General features: G+C 38.5%; 1 protein-coding gene across 1 annotated transcript in view; it reads right to left on the bottom strand.

Moving 5' to 3' along the window:
* Positions 1–22,495, bottom strand: part of LOC126345604 (U2 snRNP-associated SURP motif-containing protein) — a 146,999-nt gene that overhangs the window by 64,044 nt on the left and 60,460 nt on the right. The window lies entirely within an intron of this gene.

The raw sequence follows: 22,495 nt of genomic DNA on the forward strand, positions 1-22,495 counted from the left end.
AGGTGGTGCAGTGGTTAGCCCACTGGACTTGCAGTTGGAATTATGATTGTTCAAATCCACATCCAACAATCATGATTTAGGTTTTCTGTGATTTCCCTAAATCCCTTCAGGCAAATGCCGGGATGGTTCTATTGAAAGGGCATGGCCAACTTCCTTCCCCATCCTTCCCTAATCCGATGGGACCGATGGCCTCACTGTTTAGTCCCCTCGCCCGAATCAACCCACCAACAAATACTGTAAAAGCAAATAAAATTTACCAACTGTAATATTAGCAGATTACTTCACAATCGCAATACTGCCAAAATAGGCATATTGTGTGAAATATATATAGCAGCTAACTTGGATGATTCACTTTAAAATGTCATATTAGGACATGTTTCAAGCTAACTGTGCAAAATAAATAAATAAATTTACAAGCAACATTTTTCTTATAGAATTCCTAACTATGCATCTCACTTGTGGATGTCTATGAAATATCTTTTCTTTCATGAATGATCTCTAAACAGAACTACAGTTAAATATCTGACACACTAGGTTAGACGTAAGTCCTCAGATTTACTGATGTATTTTGACACTAAAACCAGTAATTGTCCTTCCATTACTGCAATCAATATAGATAAATGAAAAATTCATTTGCTGTGTGGGTTGTATTTCTTCACTAGAAATGGTGTCATTTGGTAAAATATATTACCTTTCATATTCTGATGCACTACACGAATAAATAGCTATTATCGCACCATCCCGATTCTCAAGCAAATTTTTTGTGCCACATTAACCTTCTCAGCATTACTTTGCTCCAAATAAGACCTCTTGTTACTCTAAACTATCAATGCCTGGATTTCCTCTCACTTTACCATGTTATTCTTCCTTCTGACACGGTACAGTGTGACTTTTTCAATTTAATTTAATCTGATTTTATCAAATTCTTTCTCATAGGAATGATCATTTTGCTCTAAAAATTAGTCTTTTCAACCCTTTTGTACACCTCACTAGTAATTATAAATCTTGGCTAGGTTTTTTCTTTATCATGCTTTTTATTCCTTCAGCAATGAGATCTGCTTCATACAGTGGAGATGCTGAGTTGCAGACGGGCATAACAAAAAGATTGTCATACAATAAGCTTTCGACGACACATGACCAAAGTCCCTGGCAATTGAAGCCAGACTTCAGCTGCCAAAGATTTTGCGTGCGTGTGTGCGTGTCATTTATTTTTGACAAAGGTCCTGTAGGCCAAAAGCGTATTGTGTGACAGTCTTTTCGTTGCGCCTATCTGTGACTCAACATGTCTGCTACATGGTGAGTAGCTACTATCCTTTTCATAATGTTGTTGCATTACATCCCGGATTTTCCATTGTTAGATTTGTAAGGAACTAGGAAATTTCAGCTGCAGTAGGGCCCACAAGGGGTTATTTTTCATTTTATGGCCCATACAGACTATGCCATAGTAAGTGAATTATTTCTTTCTATTTTCAGTAAGGATGAATCCTGGAAGAAATTAAGAGTGTATCTGTCATGCCATTCCTGGAGGTACTCATAATTTTCTACTTTAATTTGTTACCTCTTGGCAATTATGCGATCATATTTCCTCGGCTATGCTACAGGACTTTAATTGTGAAATGTCTTATTACCACAGAGTAATTTTGGATCCACTGATTTTATCATTCGGAATTTTATTCATTGATTCACAAGGATGAATGTCAACTTAGAGTTCACAATGGTTCTTTTGGTCTGAAGTATCTTATTATCCCCATGGTAGTAAAACCACTGAAAGGAAATTTTGAGTTCAGCATTTTGTTGTTGTTATCATTAGAAAGCAAATACTAGCTTGGTTGGAGAAAGGAGGAGGAGGAGTAATTGGCCTTGATATTTACATGAGAACCTTTCCAGCACTTGCCTAACATGATTTAGGAAAACATAACTGGATGACCAGATCAGGATTTGAATTCCACCTTCCCAAACTGAGCCAATTTGCTCAAAGTGCCTGTAAGTCTGAGTTCTGAATACTGGGGTTTATGTGACTGTAACATTCCTCGCACATTCAAAAAGAAAAAGACCAAGAGCATGTACAGTAGAGGCTATGACAAGAGTAATCAAGTATTCAAAAATTGAAGTCGTAGTTGAAGAAAGAAAATTAATATTACAAGTAACAACCACACCATTTTAACACTCGGACATAGGCAAGGATGCCCTAGTGAACAGGGAACATTATTTTAACATTAGTTAATACAACATGCCTGTAGGAGCTAAAACAAAATATAAATATTTATTTCCAGATAAGAGTATGTTTGTAAATGAAAATATAATTACTGTGCAACTTACTCATTTGTTGTGAAATGGATTTTTTTGAGCCACAGGAGTATTGGTTATCTAGTTCATACAGCATTTACAAATGAAGAAAGGAAGACAATTAATGAATCTGCCAAGCATTGCTAAGACTTCTCATGTAACATGACAATTCTTTCCGAAAACTGGACAGTTTCTTGCAAATGAATGAACAGTATTGAGATTCCAGGCATGTATTTTTACAAATGGAAACATGCCTATACTACTACTTCTTTTGTTTTTGATTTAACAAAATTAATTTGTTTTGTGCTGTTCAATGATAATGAAATGTAAATACAAATGAATACAAAAATACTCAAATACTAAGCATTAGAATGACTAAATAACTGAAACAGAAAATCAGTAACTAGCAAGCAACAGACTTTACATCATTCAATGCCCACTGATTCACTCTAATTTCTCGATCCTTTAAAATTCCATACCCATTTTTAAATTTTCAGAGCTTCACATGACTAACAATATATTGTTCATTTGATTTTACACAACACACGTCCGAACAACATCGCTTTGGTTCATTCCGAGAGGCCTGGACGCTTCCCTTGTTGAAAGCCTTTCCTGGCACAAAGTAACAATGCGGACATGATCGAACCATGGTATTGACCATATAGACATGGTTGAACCACAGACAACACGAGCTGTGTACCTCCTTCCTGGTGGAATGACTGGAACTAATTGGCTGTCAGACCCCCTCTGTCTAATAGGTGCTGCTTGTGCATGGTTGTTTACATCTTTGAACGGGATTAGTGTCATTTCTGAACAGTCAAATGGACTGTGTCTGTGATACAATATCCACAGTCAATGTCTATCTTCAGGAGTTCTGGAGACCGGAGTGAAGCAAAACATTTTTTGATGTGTGTATGTAGGAAATCTAAATTATTTCTTCCTGTTCGTATACATCTTCGACCAGCAAAAAAAGGTGTAAAAAAAAAAAGAGAGAGAGCATGTTGTTCATTAATCTTGCACTAACATTCTTTGCTTCTTCTCCTATAGGAATGTCATTGTGTTTGTCTTGGAATATGTTCAAAGAATATGCAAAAGGTGGACGCTAAGGATACTGGTGGTCTGCACCCAAGACTCAGAAATTTTGTTCATATCCCTATCTTTACATTGCATTGCATTGCAATTTTCACATCTAATGCTCTCTCCAAAACCATATTTACCACTCTGGATGATTTAGCATATGATTCACCTAACAGTCCCTTCTCTGATACGGATTTTTCAAGGCCATTTCCACTTCTACTTTTCCCATTTCTTCTTTGCTCTTCCATCTATTCTTCTACTAAACATTGCACAATCATGCACAGTTTGTTACTGAAATTTACCATAAGCAATTTTTTACACATCATCACTCCAAATCTGAGGCTCCTTTTGGTGGAATGTAGGTCATATGAATCAGGAAATGTAAAGCGGCCAACTAAAGACAGAAATATCTAAAAACTTTAGCCAACTAATTTGCTTGAATATTTTTTAATGCAACCATAGCGAACTCAACAGGTCAAAATCCAAGTGGATGTTATAACAGAGTTTCATAAATGACAATTATTACTGAAAAACTAAAGACATTTACGTATGTATTTGGGCATATAAGCCAAACCATAGCAGATGGAACAATCCCCCCTCCAATAGTAAATTTGTACTATTTAGTTCTGGTGAAGAATCTGTACAAGCTCTTTGGTGTCAGCCTGAACAAGTTATTCAACAGATGTTGGATGAGTGCACAGTGATCTAAATTATCAAGCATACTAGTTCTCTAATATACTTTATACAGAATATTCAATACGGGTTTCCCTGCCTTTAAAGAATGAACATTTGGTATGAACAATCCACCAATGAAGACGAGGTTCGAGATGGAGCACAAACTCAGACTGAGGAAGGCTGAAGAAAGGAACTGGCTGTGATCTTTTCAAAGAAACCACCCTAGCATTTGCCTTAAGCCATTTTAAGAACATGTAAAATTTAAATCTGGGTGGCCAGGTGGTGATGCAAAGTGTCATTGTCCTAAATGAGGCAAGATGATGTTTTCTATTGTTTATTTCATCAGCTATGTGCTCCACTGAGTAGCTGCGGAAAACTTAAGTCACTCACATTTCCAAGAATGATGAATATCCAATTTCCAGTACTACATAAATATATTCTTCACATCAGTAATTTGGAATAAATTTTCTGCTGTTAAATTATGACTTTTCTTCGACTGATAAGAATTTCACGTGGGTTTGACATATTTTCCAAAAGCTATGCCCATGTGAAACCAAGTTCACTCACTACTCATCAGGTACAAAATGCACCAGGTAAAGCATATATTCTGATCTTTAACTTTTGAAATTTGACACATAAGTACAATATGAAGACAGAAAACTACCAGGAGGCGTCCGTAGGTCACGCAGCGTGTTTCCCAGCTGTTGTTACTGCGTCTGCCAGTTGTCGATATGCCTAATTGTCAGACAACAATAATTTGCCTGTGCTCCATATAGTAATTGGCTCAGAGTTCAGTTTTTTGTTTTGAGTTTCGTGTCGAATTTCCAATCGGTATATGATACAAAAAGGAAACGAGTGTTTCTTGCATTCAACGAATCATATGTGGAATGTCGGCTTAAATACACATTAAAATTTCCCGATGTGCATGTTCCCAATGATTCAACTACAAGCAGATTAGTGAAGAAATGTCCTGAGACTGGATCTGTTTCACACAAATGAAGACCTACAGAACCTACTGTTTTAACCGAAAATAAATTAGATGACATAGGGGAGACCTTGGAAAGAAGTCTGAGAAAATCTCTGCGCCGTTTGGCACTTCAGACTGGTGTGTCAAGAGCGCCTGCTCGCAGAACTGTGCAGAAACTGAAATTGAAACCACACAAAATAATGGTAATGCAGCAACTGAGAAACTCAGATACCATTGGTTAACATTGTTATTGCAACTGGCTGTTACAATCCATGAATGATGGGGAAGTTAATCCTGAGATGCTTTTTTTTCTGATGAAACATGGCTGCATTTGTCAGGGTACATAAATTCTCAGGACAATCGATGTTAGAGCTTTGAAAATCCTCATGAATCACATCAACAACCTCTCCGTGATGTGAAAACAGGAGTGTGATGTACAAGTAGCAAAAAGATGAATTATTGGGCAAATCTTTTTCCATGAAACAATATGTTCTAACAGGAACGTAGCAATAAACTACATCCTTCTCCCCCCCCCCCCTCGCCCCAAGAACCAACATCCAATGAAAATATGTACAGTTATTTCATGCAGGACAATGCAAGACCACACATCGCCAATGTTTTTATGATAGCAATACGAAGTTTACTTGATGATAGTACAGTTGACTGGCGTTCTATTTCTCCAGATCTAAATCCATGTGATTTTTATCTTTGGGGAATGTTAAAAGACAAGGTGCACACAACCAATCCCCACATGCTTGCAGAGTTGAAAGACTGGTCTACTAGTCATTTCCCAGATTTTGGCAGCTGAAATTCGTCAAGTGTTTGCTAATGTGTTCAGAAGATTTCAGGCTGCTCTTATCACACAGAGTAATCATTTTGAGCACCTGCTGTAAATAAAGGTAAGTGTAAGTTACTGAGATGGCAATGTTGTTTATACTTAACTCAAGGGAAGATCATGCAGCGCTGCAGATTAGTGTCCGAGAGTCGGATGGGTGGCAGATGCGGAGATAGTGGCTGGTGGTCATACAACGCAATCTGCGGACCCCTCCTAGGTATCTTTTGTGAGACACCCTGTATTTATGACATATCGAATCAAATATTTCACACTATTTAGTAAACAAAAGGCTATCATTCACATCATAGCTTCCCTTTTTGAAACCCACTGAACTGCTGGAGTAGTAGCCACTTAATGTATCATCATTTGGTTTCTGCTGTGGTATTACATTATACTTGGAGCAATATAACAAATCGCCAACTGTTTGTTTACAGAATTGCTGCCATAACAACAACCAATTAGAGAATGAGCATGGTCCTGCCTTCCCTTCTGTTCATTGTCATCATATTACTCTGCTCCCTCACGCTCCAGTTACAACAGTCAATTTGCAGACAATGATTGTGAACATACAGTCACGATTTGTTTTCATTATTTGAATTGTTTTTCTGAGTGATGTTTATTTTCACTACGTCTGGAACAAGTTGTAGAAGTGTACAGAAAAGCGATAAGACTATTACTATCACACTAAACCACCTAAGATGCTGCTTAAGAATCTTCTGCTGGAAGAATTTGGGACCAATCCACCTATTGGTAGCCAATGCACTGTGGTAGCATGCACTATTGTCTCAGAAAGGAAAGAGGTGGTTAGGAAGGGGTACAGTGTGATGCAGTGGCAATACATACTGTTGACCAACAGTTCTTGGAGGTAAGTATAACGGAGTTGTACATCCGTTTGCACAACTAATTAAATACACCAGACACAAAAAACCCTTTCCTGCAAAGGAACTGCACAGTTTAATGCCGATGCCAGCATTATGTATGACAACCTACTCTGTAAAGTGGAGAATGTACCGCTTAATGTACAATCTTTAGTTTCAATCTGAGGCTCTCTGTACTGGCCTCGTCATTTATGTTGATGAGTCATCATTTGACACAGATATCAAGATTTCGGCACAGGCAACCATCTGGCACATGTGTGCTTGTTATACTGTATAGTCTGCAGTTAAATACTAATACATCTTCTGGTAAGTACGCGAGTTCTTGAATGAGATACTTGAATTTTGTATCAATCTTCTGCTGTCCCAACAGATTATATTAGTACAATCTGCAGCTTCCCCTTTTGGACACCAACTCTACTGTAGCAAAACCATTCACAAATGAAAGATCCAAAAGCACATCTGTACACGAGACATATTCTTTTCAGTAATTTATCTTTAGTTCAACCACATTAAGCTTTTTACAAGGGCAAGCTAAAAGTAATGCCTCTGATTTTTTTGTGGTAAATCGAAAGGTCTTTAATAAAACTAACATTATTAACATTCTAAATCTTTATTCTACTTGTCAACATATTTGCGATCCTCTGCCCTTAGAGGGTTCCAAAATGTAGAATGTAACACTGCAATGTGTAATATAACTTAGCTAGGGCGTGAGAAACAGCGTGTTGTAATCAAATTCGAAGAATTTGTCCAAACATGTAGCACCCTCCCCTTCCAGCATGACAATGCCAGACCACACACGAGCACTGCAACAATGTGACACCTTGGATTCACTTCTATGGATCATATTCCCTACAAATCTGACTTGGCCCCATTCCATTTTCATCTGTTTTCAAAATTTGAAGAGCTTCGAAGACATCACAGTGACGAAGAGGTGCAAGCAGAGGAAATTTGGGGTTCCGTCAATAAAGTCAAACAAACTACAGTGATGGTATGAACAAACTGACCTCTGGGTGACTGTTGTGAAATAAATATGTAAACATGAAGAATAAAGATGAAGGGTGTTAACAAATTTTGTTTTACTTAAAAATTTTTTAAGAGGTTTAACATTAAAATAATCAGAGGCATTGCTTTTCAGTATGTCCTCATATATTTGTTACCTCTCTAAACAACCATGATGGTGAAGAATGTGTAAGTAATGATATACCCAAAAACAATGTCATGTTCACTGTTACTATAAAGAATTAATAGAGAAACTTTGTAAATAATTATAAATTGCCTGTTAGATTTAGTCTCAGGATCTTTGGCTGTTGTTTGTTTAATGATTTTTTCGATGTTTCACAAGCACTAGGTGCTGGCATTCACAGTGGTCTTTCCTCCATTGCTGGTGGCTGATTGGAGTCGGTTGGTTGGTTTTGGGGAAGGAGACCAGACAGCGAGGTCATTGGTCTCATCGGGTTAGGGAAGGACGGGGAAGGAAGTCGGCCGTGCCCTTTGAAAGGAACCATCCCGGCATTTGCCTGGAGCGATTTTACGGAAATCACGGAAAACCTAAATCAGGATGGCCGGACGCGGGATTGAACCGACATCCTCCCAAATGCGAGTCCAGTGTCTAACCACTGCGTCACCTCGCTCGGTTGATTGGAGTCGAGCTTGTGGTTGGAGGTGTATGTAGTCACTGTGCTAACATCCTTTGATGGAAGGAGGAGGTTACCTGCAATACCTGTTTATTTCCAACACACAGGTTCTTGATGTGGATTGTTCTGGGAAGCCACCGAAATTCATAAACACAACAACAGTTTTAACAAGAAAAAAGAAAGTCTCAAGATAAACAGGTTCCGTATTCCTGTTCTGAAATAAATATCTGCTGCAAATAACAATGGCGAAACTATAGCAGGAAGGAGCAGGGAAACAATCTCTGCAGGCATTACCGAGGAGAGTCCAGATAACATCTGGCCAAAGGTTCAATTCCAGTCTGCCATCAACAACTAAGCGTGAATCTTTGAGAATGCCGGCCATTCATGCTGATAAATCAGAAAAATCATTAACCAAACATGGGCCAAAATACTGAGACAAAAGCCAACAGGCAAGATGTCATCAATGCTCAAAAATTTATGTAAATTAAGGTAATACCTCTACCACATCAATATTCTTTACACGATATGTCCAAAGCAAATTGCAGAACAGATGAGTGGTAGTTTAAAAACAATTTATCATAACAGAAGACATACCCATTTAACACTTGCAAATGTCTCATCACAGACCTTGTAATCATCAGATTGCCCATTCTTATGGAGAAACAGGGAAGTTGCCATTGGACAACAGATGTTGCAGGCTACGCTACAGTGCTAGTTAAGTTACCCTATAGCATGATGTAACAGAATTTGCAACACTGCTGTTTTTGTTGGTGAATAAGGTTGGTTACTGATCAACAGTACTCAGCCATAGAGTTGTATGCCATGAGGTTCACCCCACAGAAATCTGTAATGTCAATTGGTTGTGGTTTCTCAAGAACAGTTTCTCCTGCGTTTTCAACAAATGAATGCTGATTAGCTCCAGTAGAACAACATGTGAAGTTTATTTCCACTGTTGGGATACGTGGAATAAATAAGGAGTGAAAAGTAATGCTTACAAACATTTCTCGCCAGCTAATGTCTGAATGTAGAATGTATGGCTTTAGGATTTTCAATAAATACTGAATTTATGCAGTCACACACTTTATACACTTGTCATCGCATCTCTATGCACTGTGTTGCCATGCTGTTTGTCTGATATGGATTAAGGGGGGAAATCCTCCTTTAACCTACCTTTACATTCAGAATATTTTCATATGCAAATATAATCGGAAAATTTTTCAATTATTCTCAACTTCTTTGAATTTAATCTATTAATTTACTGACATATATTTCACATCAATGCATTAAGCAAACTTTCTAGAGTAGATTGACATTGGTCACAAAAAGTTCAAAGCCCTCTAGATTAATCAAGACTATAGCCAGCACAGTGATTTAGTAGATCCGGTTTCTTGCACTGCTGTTTCGCTGCTGGTAATTGCTGGCAAGTAAGACCATTCTCTCAGATCCCTGCATATCATTCATCAACAGCAGCACTTATAAATCTGCCTGATGGGAAGCAGCGGCCTTAAGCTGCAATGGCAGAGCTGCAGCTAGTACAAGTAAACAGGCATGTTTTGCTGCTTAATTACCATTTTCTGTATCAGGCTGCTCCTGTCTAGAGTTATAATGAACATACACAACCAAAGCCAAAAATATCACTACATCATATCCAAATTTTGAGTGATCTATAACAGATAGAGAAAATTCATAACTGTCACTGACGAAATAAACGATCCTATAACAACTCGTGTAACATGAAAAACTCTAGTACTGTTCTGTCTGGTGCCGACACCATGGACATACTCTCCTCTTACACTAAAGTATTTGTATGGAAATGAGGGGAATTATAATGATCGTAAATTTTTCACAGTTCGACCAATACTTATTTAAGAAACTTATTTAAGAAACATTTTTGCTTCCTTATAAGCCTTTGTGAAAACTTCCTTATACACATTATACTTTTATATCCATTTCAATTAGTTTACATTGAGCACCATTTTATCTACTACTGACAGCTAAATATCAAAGATGCTGCTAAACAACAAAAATGTGTGACCTTAAAATTAATGTCTTCAATATGCTGCCAGCATATCTACTGTTGGTACAAACAATTATGTTTTTCTCAGATTTAACATCTTACTTTCTTTCAGCTAAATAGGGAAGGGTGATAAGGGAAAGACAATGAAAGAGATTAGTGCAGTATAATAATGTTATTTTTACATTTTTTTATTTGGCATTTAAAACAACAATTTCTTAGTACCATGAGTTCTGACCAAGCTTTACAGATTTGCTTTTGGGCACGGCACTGTCAATGCCATACAATTTGCATTTAGTAGTAAGATTTAAAAGAAACAGTCTGTGTTCTACAAATTGTTTGTCATCTAGACAGTGATAACGTTCAAGTGAGGATTTCAGCCAGTTTACGTAGCCTTTTCATGAAGCTGTGAAGCTCTTAGCTACAAATATGTGTCTCTTAATAGTTCAGACAACAAAATGATTCAGTTCGTTTATGACCAAAGTAGTCACCAAAGTAAGCTATTAAACACCATTCAGAAAGTAAGTTCTTTCTGAGATGAAGAAGATATTCCCAGCCTCAAAACCACTCCCTTTTCAAACAATAGTGTTTACGAATTCTGTGTTTTCAGAACCCTCCATCAGTTAAATAGTTAATGTTAATCATTTTCATTTTCAAACTCACAATCATTTAGTAAGATAATTCAAATGCTGTTATTCTCACAATCTGTAGCGTCAGGAGACTCCATGATGGAGTTAGTAGTGACTGTCTGGAGCAAGCATTTTAGTCCTCTTATTGATCGGTTCCAGTCGTAGCTTTCTTTCCAATAGTATAATGAAAACCAATCCTCTATGGCATCCTGATTCAACAAGCTCACCAGTAAAACTGTTATACTTCCAGTTTGTTCCTCTACATAAAACTGAATAACAACATTAACAGTTTTTATCAGTCTTACAACACAGGGAAGTGTTGTGATTTTACCTGTCTTTTTATCAATTGTATGCATGGAATTGAGAATTTCTTTTACACTTCTCACTGTTTCCAGTTCTACTGGACATTTTTAACATAATGCACACATATTTGGGTTATAAAGATATTATAGTCTGGTATTCACATAGAATGTTCATGAATTCTATTGGTTTTGCTCCCTGCTGTATTAATCTACAATTCTTTAATGCTATGCAAGTTCTGATTGCTCGAGCAACAGTGTGACTAAGGACCTAAACTGCTGTTTTCACATTTATTTTCTGTAATGAATCTGGCGACAAATGACTGCTAGTGAGTTTTACAGACATGCAAGTGTTTTCAATCCTCTTATCAGTGTCTTTGAATGAAATGACAGAACTTTTGAATGTGAAGACACCAAACAGATTATTGTGTTTGCACATGAATAAATGTGGGACACCATAACAAATAGTGAAATTTTTCTGCTCATTTAAAAGGAAATTAGATCTTTCTGGAGTAACCTGCAAATATGTCACCAGGCTTGATTTATTGCTCCTTGATCATCAACAAATAAGCTTGACTATGTATGCTTACTGTAGTAACATAAACTGTACATTCAACGTATCAATAAATTCTAATCTTTTACTCCTAAATACGCCATTGTCTCCAGTTATTGCAAATATCTCTAATAATTAAAGTAAGTGCATGATTTTTCAACAGTGAATTCCTGCCAATATCACCTGAGTTCTCTACATCCTCTACTAAATCTAGATCTTTTGAGTATTCCAGATGCTGCATTATCAATCTCTTATCAAAAGATATTACTTCCACCCTTTCTAAAGGGGGGCAGTGCTACCAACTTATCACAAAGTTCATTACAAAGCTCTTTGTTACAGCTTGTAGAAATTTTTTCACACAAATCCATCATCTAGTTGCAGAATTTGGAGTACAGATGATGTTCGGGATATATGAACAATAATTTTGTATGCGAATGTGTATGGAGCGAAGTGTGGTGCATGGAGTGCAATAAACCTCTATGACAACTTTATATACTCTGTGGCATTACCTAACTTTGTACTGTAAATGTGCTGTTCTATGTAAGGGATGTTAAAATATAGCTTGTCTTATTTCTGAATTTTTTGTATTCAGAATTATTTATTTTGCTGTGCTAGTTTCCACAGGTTATGGACCAAGGCACCAGAGCATGCTTTTGCAATAAGTATTCTGACAGATACAAGGAAATATCATTGGAATAGTCCTGGAAATGTGCAGTAAAAGCTATTGGGAGGAGCCGATTGTGACATAGTTTAATTCACTGCAAGTAAAAGTAATTATGAAAATAAGTGCACGACAAATTCCACAAATAGAGAGACTCGTAGGTTGCAAGAACTAGACTACATGGAAATTTGACTTAGAACCATACTTACACTTGGACAACTTATGGGGTGTAGCGAATGGTACACTGAAGCCCATTGAGCAAAATTACGCAAATAAGGACCAGAAGGCAATATCCAGCTGATATTATCAACTGATCCAGTGAACTTTTTTCACATAGAGAAAGCAGTGATGTACAAGAAGTTTGTGATAAGTTACAGAGTGCATTTGAAGATTGTGGCCCTACAAGGAAAGTCGGATTACTCTGTGAACTTATAACCACACAGCTGGATAACCGCAAGAACATGGACAAGTATGTCATCAAGATAATATCCACATTAAATCAATTAAGAAACAATATGTTCCAGATTTGCTAATGAATGGGCAGGCAAATTGCTGTTTCTTTCACACCTGTAAGTGCTCCACATTTCTGTGACATTTCTCTCAGTTCTCCCAGTAAGCAACTAGCTTCACTGTGTGTTTTCCTTGATGTTCTTTCAATTCAGAAGGTGGCAGCAAATTTAACTGCTATAGCACCAGTATCAGATGTAAATTTTAGAGGAACTGCTGTGGACATGAACTGCAGTTTATTTTCTGTTCCTGAACAATTACCTGTTTTGCAGCTCACCTGAGTCCATGCCAGCACCATGGCATTATCTCTGACAATGATAACTTTATAAATATAAAGTACTAAAATTTGCAAGCATTCAGAGCCAGAGGCTCCTCCTCCTCCTCCTCCTCCTCCTCCTCCCATGAAGGCATGTCTTACAGCTGGTCAGGGGTATGACTCATAGGATAGGGAGAGGGGTGCAGAAGGAACACAGCATCTGAAAAGGATACTGCAGAGATTGGGAGGGCGACAAAAAGTTATTCTATGTGTGGTAGGCAAAATGTCGGACCGAATGGACCTCATTTCAGGGCATGATTTTAGGAAGACTTACTCTTTTCGAAGTAGCTGACTAAGACATTCAAGACCAGGATAATACTGGTTGCCAAATGGTGTACTCTTAAGTTGTTTTTCAGGGGGATTAGAGGGCCAGGATTGGACTTGATGGTCCGAGAAATCTCGCTTTTGAACTAAGCTGTTGGGGTAATTATGTCCAGTGAAGGCTGAGGTGAGAATGGTGATGCATTGCTGCAATGAGTCTGCATCCGAACAAATAAAGGAGAGTGGCATAGGATTCAGACTAGGACCATGTGAAATTTAATTGGGGGAAGGTATTCAGAGATCCCAGGAATTTCAAATCATCATGAGTCCATACGGTAAAGATACCTTCAATGTATCTAAACCAAACCATGGGCTGAAGACTTGTTGATCGCAAGAAATCTCCCTCCAAGCGACCCATGAAAAGGTTGGCATAGGAAAGAGCCATCCTGGTTCCCATGGCCATACACATGATCTACATCTATAACCATACTCCGCAAGCCACCTGACTGTGTGTGTCTGCCCCTCAACAGTAAAGTAGTAGTTGGTAAGTATAAAGCTGATTAACATGTGCGTGAAGGATATCATAGGTCTGGAATCAGGTGGGCACTGACTTGAGGAAATGCTCAGCAGCAGACAGATCACATACATGATGATGTTAGTATAGAGGGAGGTGGTATCAATGGTGACAAGCAAGGTGTGCGGTGGGAGTGGGATGAGCACAGACTTATGATGATCTAGGAAATGGATAGTGTCTTTACTATTGCTTTCAGCCATAAACCTGCATTTAATCATGCTACTTTGGTGAAGGACCTACTTTCCTTCACATTTAATATCAACTTTGCAACCCAATTGCAAAACCATTCCCATAACAAATTGAACACTGCTTTGAACAGTTCCAATTATGATCCCACCACTACTTCAAAATCATTCCTTACAAGCCTTCATGAATTCTTCACTTCCTGCATTGTTTCACAACCATTCCTCACATCCCTACAACATGACCTCAACCTGTGCTCTGCAGAACTCCAGGCTCTTCAGTCTCTAAAAGCTGACGACTGTCATTATCAAGATCCCACCCTTGTGATTCAAACTGACCCGCAATCCCTCCTTCAAACTTCAGGCCCCTCAGAAGGACTAATATTTAAATCCACAAAACTTCTTACCCCACCGAAACCACACAGCACCACGTTTTACCTTCTTCCCAAAATCCAAATCCCAATCACTCAGGGCATCTCATATTTGCTAGCTTCAAAGCATCCACTGAACATACATCTGCCTTAATTGACCAATACCTGCAAACCAATAGTAAAAAGACTTCTCTCCTATATTAGAGGAACCAACCATTTCCTAGATCATTTGAAATATGTACCCATCCCACTCTCACTACACATCTTGCTTGTCACCATTGATGCCATCTCCCTCTATACCAACAACCCCACATACATGACCTGCCTGTTGCTGAACGTTTCCTGTCAGTGCCCACCTGATTCCAAACCTATGGCATTGTTCCTCCTAACCTCGATCACCTTTAAACTTACCAACTACTACTTTATCTTTGATGGCCACACATACAAAAAGGTCACATACAAAAAGGTCAGGGGCACTGCCATGTGAACCAGAACCTTCCAATGACAACCTTTTCAAGGGTCACTTGGAGGAGGCTTTCCTGGGATCTGTAAGTCTTCAGCTTTTGGTTTGATTTAGAGACATCTTTGCCATAATGGGCTCACGGTGGGGCTAATCTGTCAAAATTCTTGGAATCTCTGAATACCTTTTCTCAATTAAATTTCACATGGTGCTATTCCAAATCCCATGCCACTTTTCTTTATGTCGATTTCATCCTCACTTCCCACAGAGCCTTGGTGGTGGTGGTGGTTAGTGTTTAACGTCCCGTCGACAACGTGGTCATTAGAGACGGAGCGCAAGCTCGGGTTAGGGAAGGATTGGAAAGGAAATCGGCCGTGCCCTTTCAAAGGAACCATCCCGGCATTTGCCTGAAACGATTTAGGGAAATCACGGAAAACCTAAATCAGGATGGCCGGAGACGGGATTGAACCATCGTCCTCCCGAATGCGAGTCCAGTGTGCTAACCACTGCGCTACCTCGCTCGGTCACAGAGCCTCGGCATTCGAGGCCAACATATTAGTTCCAATGCAGACTGTTTACAACAACACACCACCTGTCTCACCTCAGCCTTCACTGGACATAATCACCCCATCAGAGTAGTTCAAGCGCACATTTCTGGGCCATCACATCAAATCCTAGTGCTGCTGATCCCTCCCTCCAAAACAACTTAGGAGTACAACACTTGCCACCAAGTATTATCCTGGTCTTGAATGCATTCATCAGCTACTTTGACGAGGTTATGACTTCCTAAAACCATGCCCTGAAATGAAGTCCATTATATCCAACATTTTGCCAACCACAACTAGAGTAACTTTCTGTCATCCTCCCAATCTCTGCAAAATCCTTGGCGGAACCTATGCTCCTCCTGCACCCATCTCCCTACCCTATAGCTCCCACCCCCGGAAGTGTCTCCACTGTAAAACTTTCCTTATGCATCCCCCTACCACCAATTATACCATGCCTGTAACTGGCAAAACATGTACCATCCCTTGTGAAACAACATGCCGTATACTAGTTATCAGTTAGGATGAATGGGCTCTATAACATGACAGTGATGACCTCACTGCCTATTTCTCCACATGTGCTATTCTGCCCCGAGACATCAGTTTCTCAGAACTTCACAGGTGAGAGTGCCACAACATCAGCATTTTCTCACAGTTACTTATCCTTTCTTCACTCTCTTTCATTTTATGGCCTGTCTTGTTTTACCACCGTCCCAAACCCCTATAATATACAATGCACTTAGATCTTTGTTCTTATTAAATCATGCAAGATGTTTTGCCAGTAACCTGTGTCTTGTGTATCACCTTATGTTCCACCTTTGCACTCTCAGGTTTTCGAAGCTCATCAGGTGTAGCCACCAACCATCAGTCTTTCCTTCTCATCCCCCCTGATAAGTCTCCTCTAACCTGGGGTTCTGGGCAACTTTTTTGAACTCTGCCCTTTTCCTAAACCTCAGCAGTCCATTTCCTTCACTCCAACAAAAATTTGCACACTTATTTTGCAGCGTGATTCCGCACATACTAGCAATACAAAAATGTGTCTCAAAATTTCGTCCTGTGCTTACTACAGGCAGTGAATGGATGTTAAAGATACGCAATGTGGCAACACTGTTATCACATGTACTACCTTTGTCAGGATATTGCAGAAGTGCTGTGCATTTGGGGCAATGAATAGCGTTTTGGGTTGGCATGCAGGAGGTTGGAGTCTTAATCATTACACAGCGATTAAGTGGGTTGTCCACAAAACATTTGCAGTTACATAGAACAGACAAGGAAATATAAATAAAATCTTTTTCATTGTTCATCTTTTAATGAAACCTTTTGTGCATCTTCAACACAAACTGTTTCGCACCACTGCATCTACTAGATTCCAAACTTGCTTTGTGCGTACCCTCCCACCAATGGTCCCATCGATTAATACAAACTATTATTCTTGCCACATTTAGATCCATTACATTTCATTAGGGCCTTACGTCAACAGTAGGGCTAGCAAAGTGCTTTGCAAATAATTTCGATGGGTCCATTTGGGGAGCACATACAAAAAACAGGTTTGAAATCTACTAGATGCAGTAGCACGAAACAATTCACACTCACGACACGCAAAAGGCTTCTTTAAAAGCTGAGCGATGAAAGTGACTGTACTTCCATTTTTATGTTTGTAGTATGTAACTGCAAATATTTTGTAGAAGACCCTCTGTAATTGCTGTATGATGATAAGACGCCAAATACCACACCACACAGAATACTTTTAGCAAATATGCCTCAAGCCACAATGGAATTTACAACCTCCTGCGTGTCAACCCAAAACGCTATCCACTGCACCAACTGCACAGCACTACTCTACTCTACCTCCTGATAGAGGTAGTTACCATACATGTGATTACAGTGCTGCCAGATTGCCAATCTTTAATGTCCATTTACTGCCCGAAATATAGACAACACAAAATTTTGCATCAGACATTTATGTATTGCTAGTATGGGAGGAATCGAGCTGCAAAGTCCAATTGTGCGATTTTTTTACAATTTCAGAGAAATTGAATAATTTATTCAAGGGGAAGAGCTTATGAACTGAGCAAATCCATAAAGTATAGGTCCACCTCTGGCCCTTGTGCAAGAAGTTATTCAGCTTGGCATTGGTTGCTAGAGTTGTTGGCTGTCTCCTGAGGGATACCATACCAAATTTTGTCCAAAGGACACGTCAGATCATCCAAAACTTGAGCTGGCTCAAGGGCACTGACCTTAATGCTCAAAACATTCTCAATTGGTGAGATATTCAATGACCTTGCTGGGCAAGGTAGCGTTTGGTACGCTCAAAGACACATAGTAGCAGTTCTCACTATGTATGGGCAGGCATTATCTTGCTGAAATGTAAGCCCAGGATGGATTGCCATAGAGGGCAGCAAGATGGGGTGCAGAGTACCATCAACGTACTACTGTGCTGTTAGGGTGTCTTGGATGATAACCAAAATGGTCCTTCTATGAAAAGCAATGGCACTGCACACCACCACTCTTGGTTGCAGGCGAGATTCTGATCAGTATGCCATGACTGTTGGGCGCATCTCCATGTGCACCTTCGCCAGTCATCAGGTTCAATTCGAAGCAGAACTCATCACTGAAGAAAATTCTATTTCAGTCAATGTGATTCCAGGCTGAAGACATGTCTAGACACGTCCTAGACAGCAGTGGTATACCAACCAGACTGTCGATCACCATAAGGCTGACAACCAGGAGTGGTGGTCTGCGATGACAGTCTTTCCATAGCAGGACACCTTTGATTGTGATCTGCAGCATCCTTACACCACAGTGGTACATAAACAATATTCTATGCCGTGATTTGCTACCGTTCACAGCAAGCCATCCTTGGCTTATGTTCTAGGATGATAACTGTCCACACATGGTGCGAGTTTCTACTGCTCATATTCAAGCTTGCCAGACCCTAGCTGGGCTAGTGAAGCACCCAGATTTCTCCCAATTGAGAATGTTTGGAGCTTTATGGGCACAGCTATCCAACCAGCCCAGAATTTTGACTATTAACACACCAACTAGACAGAATGTGATATGATACCCCTCAGGAAGACATACCGCAACTCTATTAATCAATGCTGCGCCAAGTAACTGCTTGTATAATGGCCAGTGGTGGTCCACAAATTACTGACTTGCTCCATTTGTGAAGCTCTTTCTTTTGAATAAATCATTCTTTTTTTATTGTAATCATTTGTCTGTACACACATATCACTTCTATCTACTTCCATCTCATTCATATAATTTCTTCATGGTGCATCATCATTTCTTTCTGTCTTAGAATGAATATTATTAAACACGTATACATATCTGCCTCCTTTTGAGTAGTCAACTAGACGTAAAACTGACTTGATTTATTACAAAATTTAACACACTTTGCTTGTTAAATTCTTGGAATGTAATCTCTCATGCAAAGTTATTTTAAGACTGGTCAACACTGAGTGAATTAAAATCAGAAAAAAGAGCATTCTCTCGGGTGCAAATTGTAGAGGAGTATGAGCAAATAGCATGTTTGGTTTGCAGGTGTTCATGCAGTTACATTTCACCTCTGACACTTCAGCAAAAGTTCAGATACATAAATTTTTAATCTTTTCTTCTGGGTAATTTTATTTGCTTCTTAAGTAATACAAATCAAACATACACAAAAGTTATCTCTTCTTAGCACATAGCAGTTTCATAAGGGGAACCAGCATTATAGCAAATGCTCAAGTCCACATTTGCAGCTGTTTGTGTGACAAGGTGCTCATCATATCATGTTCTCTTCTATTTTCTCCAATGTAAATACTTGTAGAACAGACACAAAGTAAACAGCAGTAGTGAATCATTGACTTTCGCTCTAGTTATAAACACAGAAATTAAATCATATAGTTATTGTGCATGAACTGCAAGTGCTGTATGATAATTAACATGTAAGACCAAATCAATTTAGACAAGACTGAATGCTTGGGTTCCTTATTGCTGGTTACTCCTAAGTCACATATTCGCTCTCCTGAATTCAAAATCCACTTCTGCAATCTTTCTTCAACTTTGATAGTATATCCGAACAATTTTAGTTCAAAATTTATCCTCCTCCTCCTCCTTCTTCTTCTTCCACAATTGGTATTGTCATGGACTTTTGGCATTAAGACCTGAATTCTAGCAATGCTTTCTCAAACACAAATGTACTTTGCTGAAAGTTAAAAGCTGAATGGGGTTCATTCCATTAGGCCAAGGTTGCAACTCATATCACTGTACATAGTGCCATTGAGTGGTTGTGTCCGCAAGTTAAGGGAATGACTGTCAGCTCCTTGAGGTGCACGGGTTGCTTGGTGGATTCAAGTCTTCAGTCAATCTGGTTATTATTTAGGAATTTGGGGACATTCAAAAATCGCCCTATTTCCACTGTTAAGTTTTTCTTCCCTTAATAAACAATCTGTTTACCAAAGTTCAGAGTACCTCAAACCCTACACACAGAAAATGTAAACTTGAAACGAAAATATATCAGTCATAACAACAACAATTATTATTATTTAAGCATGGATAGGAACAAAGGAACCCACTGCAATCCCACTGGTTTTTTATTAATTACTCTTTCATATCCAAATTTTGGCTTTAGATATCCATCTTCAGTGTTAAAAGACAAGGAAATTACAGAACTAAAATTAATTTACATAAAACAATTAGCAAAACACCATGTTATCTAATAGCAATGATCTATTCCAGTTAATATGCCATGTGTAATCATCAAATGACTTTATTGGTGCTCAGGCAGAAGGAAACTGAGGGGGTTGTTTACAATAAGAACAGCAGCCTCAGTTTGTGTCATGTAGTGTAAATACCCAGTTGCAGTCAAATACCATTTTTAATAAATAACATTTGCATGTCATCTTCAAATTACATCATGCAATGATGATTTACAATGTGTTTGTTCATATGTTAGTGGTAAACCAATCCACCAAATCTTATGCAAAAGATCATTAACAGGTTCATATAAATGTAATATAAGAACTCTTGCATCACAGTAGAAATAAATTAAAACCTTTTTGAAGACTGTCTTGATAAAATATACCAATTTGAAATTTGCCAAAAGCTTTAAATCTAACATAGTTGCTTGTATCCGAGTGATTAAGTGACCCCTTTGATAATTGATATAAAAGAAGTATAAACAATATAATGAAAAGTTGCCACTCACCATATAGCAGAGATGATAAGTTACACCCCCCCCCCCCCCCCACACACACACACTTTCCAACAGTCTTTTTGTTGTTCCTTTCTGCGACTCAAGCTCATGGTCTTGCGGTAGCATTCTCGCTTTCCGGGCACGGGGTCCCGGGTTCGATACCCGGCGGGGTCAGGGATTTTCACCTGCCTTGAGATAACAGGGTGGTGTTGTGTCGTCTTCATCACCATCATTCATCCTCATTATGGTCGGAGGACGGCAATGGCAAACCACCACTAGGACCTTGTCTAGTATGGCGGTGCGGGCCCCCCATCGTCCCCTAAGCTCTGTCTAGGAGTATGGGACATCATCATCATCATCATCTGCGACTCATCATCTCTGCTATCATTATATTGTTACAGTCCATCCCAAAAGCAGCATACAGCAGTTCATAAAAATAATTTTTATGAAGATCTGTTGACATCAAAGTAAAATACTGAAGATCACCATGACAAGGCTAATTTAACCAGGTTCAGGCCAAACATCCTCTACTGTCACAAATTTCTTACGTAATGTATGGTGTAGCTCCAACTGTGGTATTCTGCTTGCAAAGAACAATGTAACAAAATAACTGTATACCTTGCCACTAAGACTAATAGCTGAATAATGTTTTACTTGTTTGATGGTAAACCCAATATGACATAAAAAAGTACTAACAAAATGGGAAACAAAATGATGCATTGATAAAAATACATTATGTTCTGACATACTATCATTTCCAATGTTTTCATGTTAAAGTCAAGCCAAAGATGATCTTCAAAATTTTTTAATTTATAATGTGATGTAACGATTCTGTCTATGTCAAATGTTTGGACGTATTAATGAACTTTTGCTCAAGATCTGGTATATAGTTTCACCACTAATATATGAACAAACACTTAGTAAATTGGCTTTTCTCGATGTAATTTCAAGATGACATGCAAATTTTATTTATTAAAAAAGGGTTTTAAAGTACTATATTGGAATGCAACTGGGTACTTATACTAAACGACACACACTGAGGCTGCTGCACTTGTAAACAACCAGCTCAGTTTCCTTCTGCCTAGACAACAGTTAAGTCCTACAATGACAGGCACCACTGTGTGTTTGTTGGATGGCAACTCACATAGATGATATACTAACTATAATGGATCACTGCAATTGGTTAACATGGTGTTTCACTTACTGTTTTATGTAAATAAATCTTGATTCCATATTTCCTTATATTTTAACACTGAAAATGGCTATTTACCGCTGATGTTTAGATATGCAAGAATAATAAATGAAAAACCAGTAGTATTGTGACTGATTGCTGTGTTCCTATCCTTCCTTAATTAAACCAGTGTCACTATGCATATCAATTCCTTATGAAATCCAAATTGGTTAACAATCATTATGTCGCATCAGAATCGTGACCATTATTTTCAGATCGCTGAAATCAGCTTGTTTATTGATTTAGACAGGAAGGCAGAAAGAAGGTAGTTTATTGGAGGAAAAATTGAGTATATAACCTTGCAATACAACTTCAGTGAGCACTACATCTAATTACAATGAGTAAATGAATATATCACATAGTG

The sequence above is a fragment of the Schistocerca gregaria genome, chromosome 1 (assembly GCF_023897955.1).
Source record: "Schistocerca gregaria isolate iqSchGreg1 chromosome 1, iqSchGreg1.2, whole genome shotgun sequence".
Lineage (NCBI taxonomy): Eukaryota > Metazoa > Arthropoda > Insecta > Orthoptera > Acrididae > Schistocerca > Schistocerca gregaria.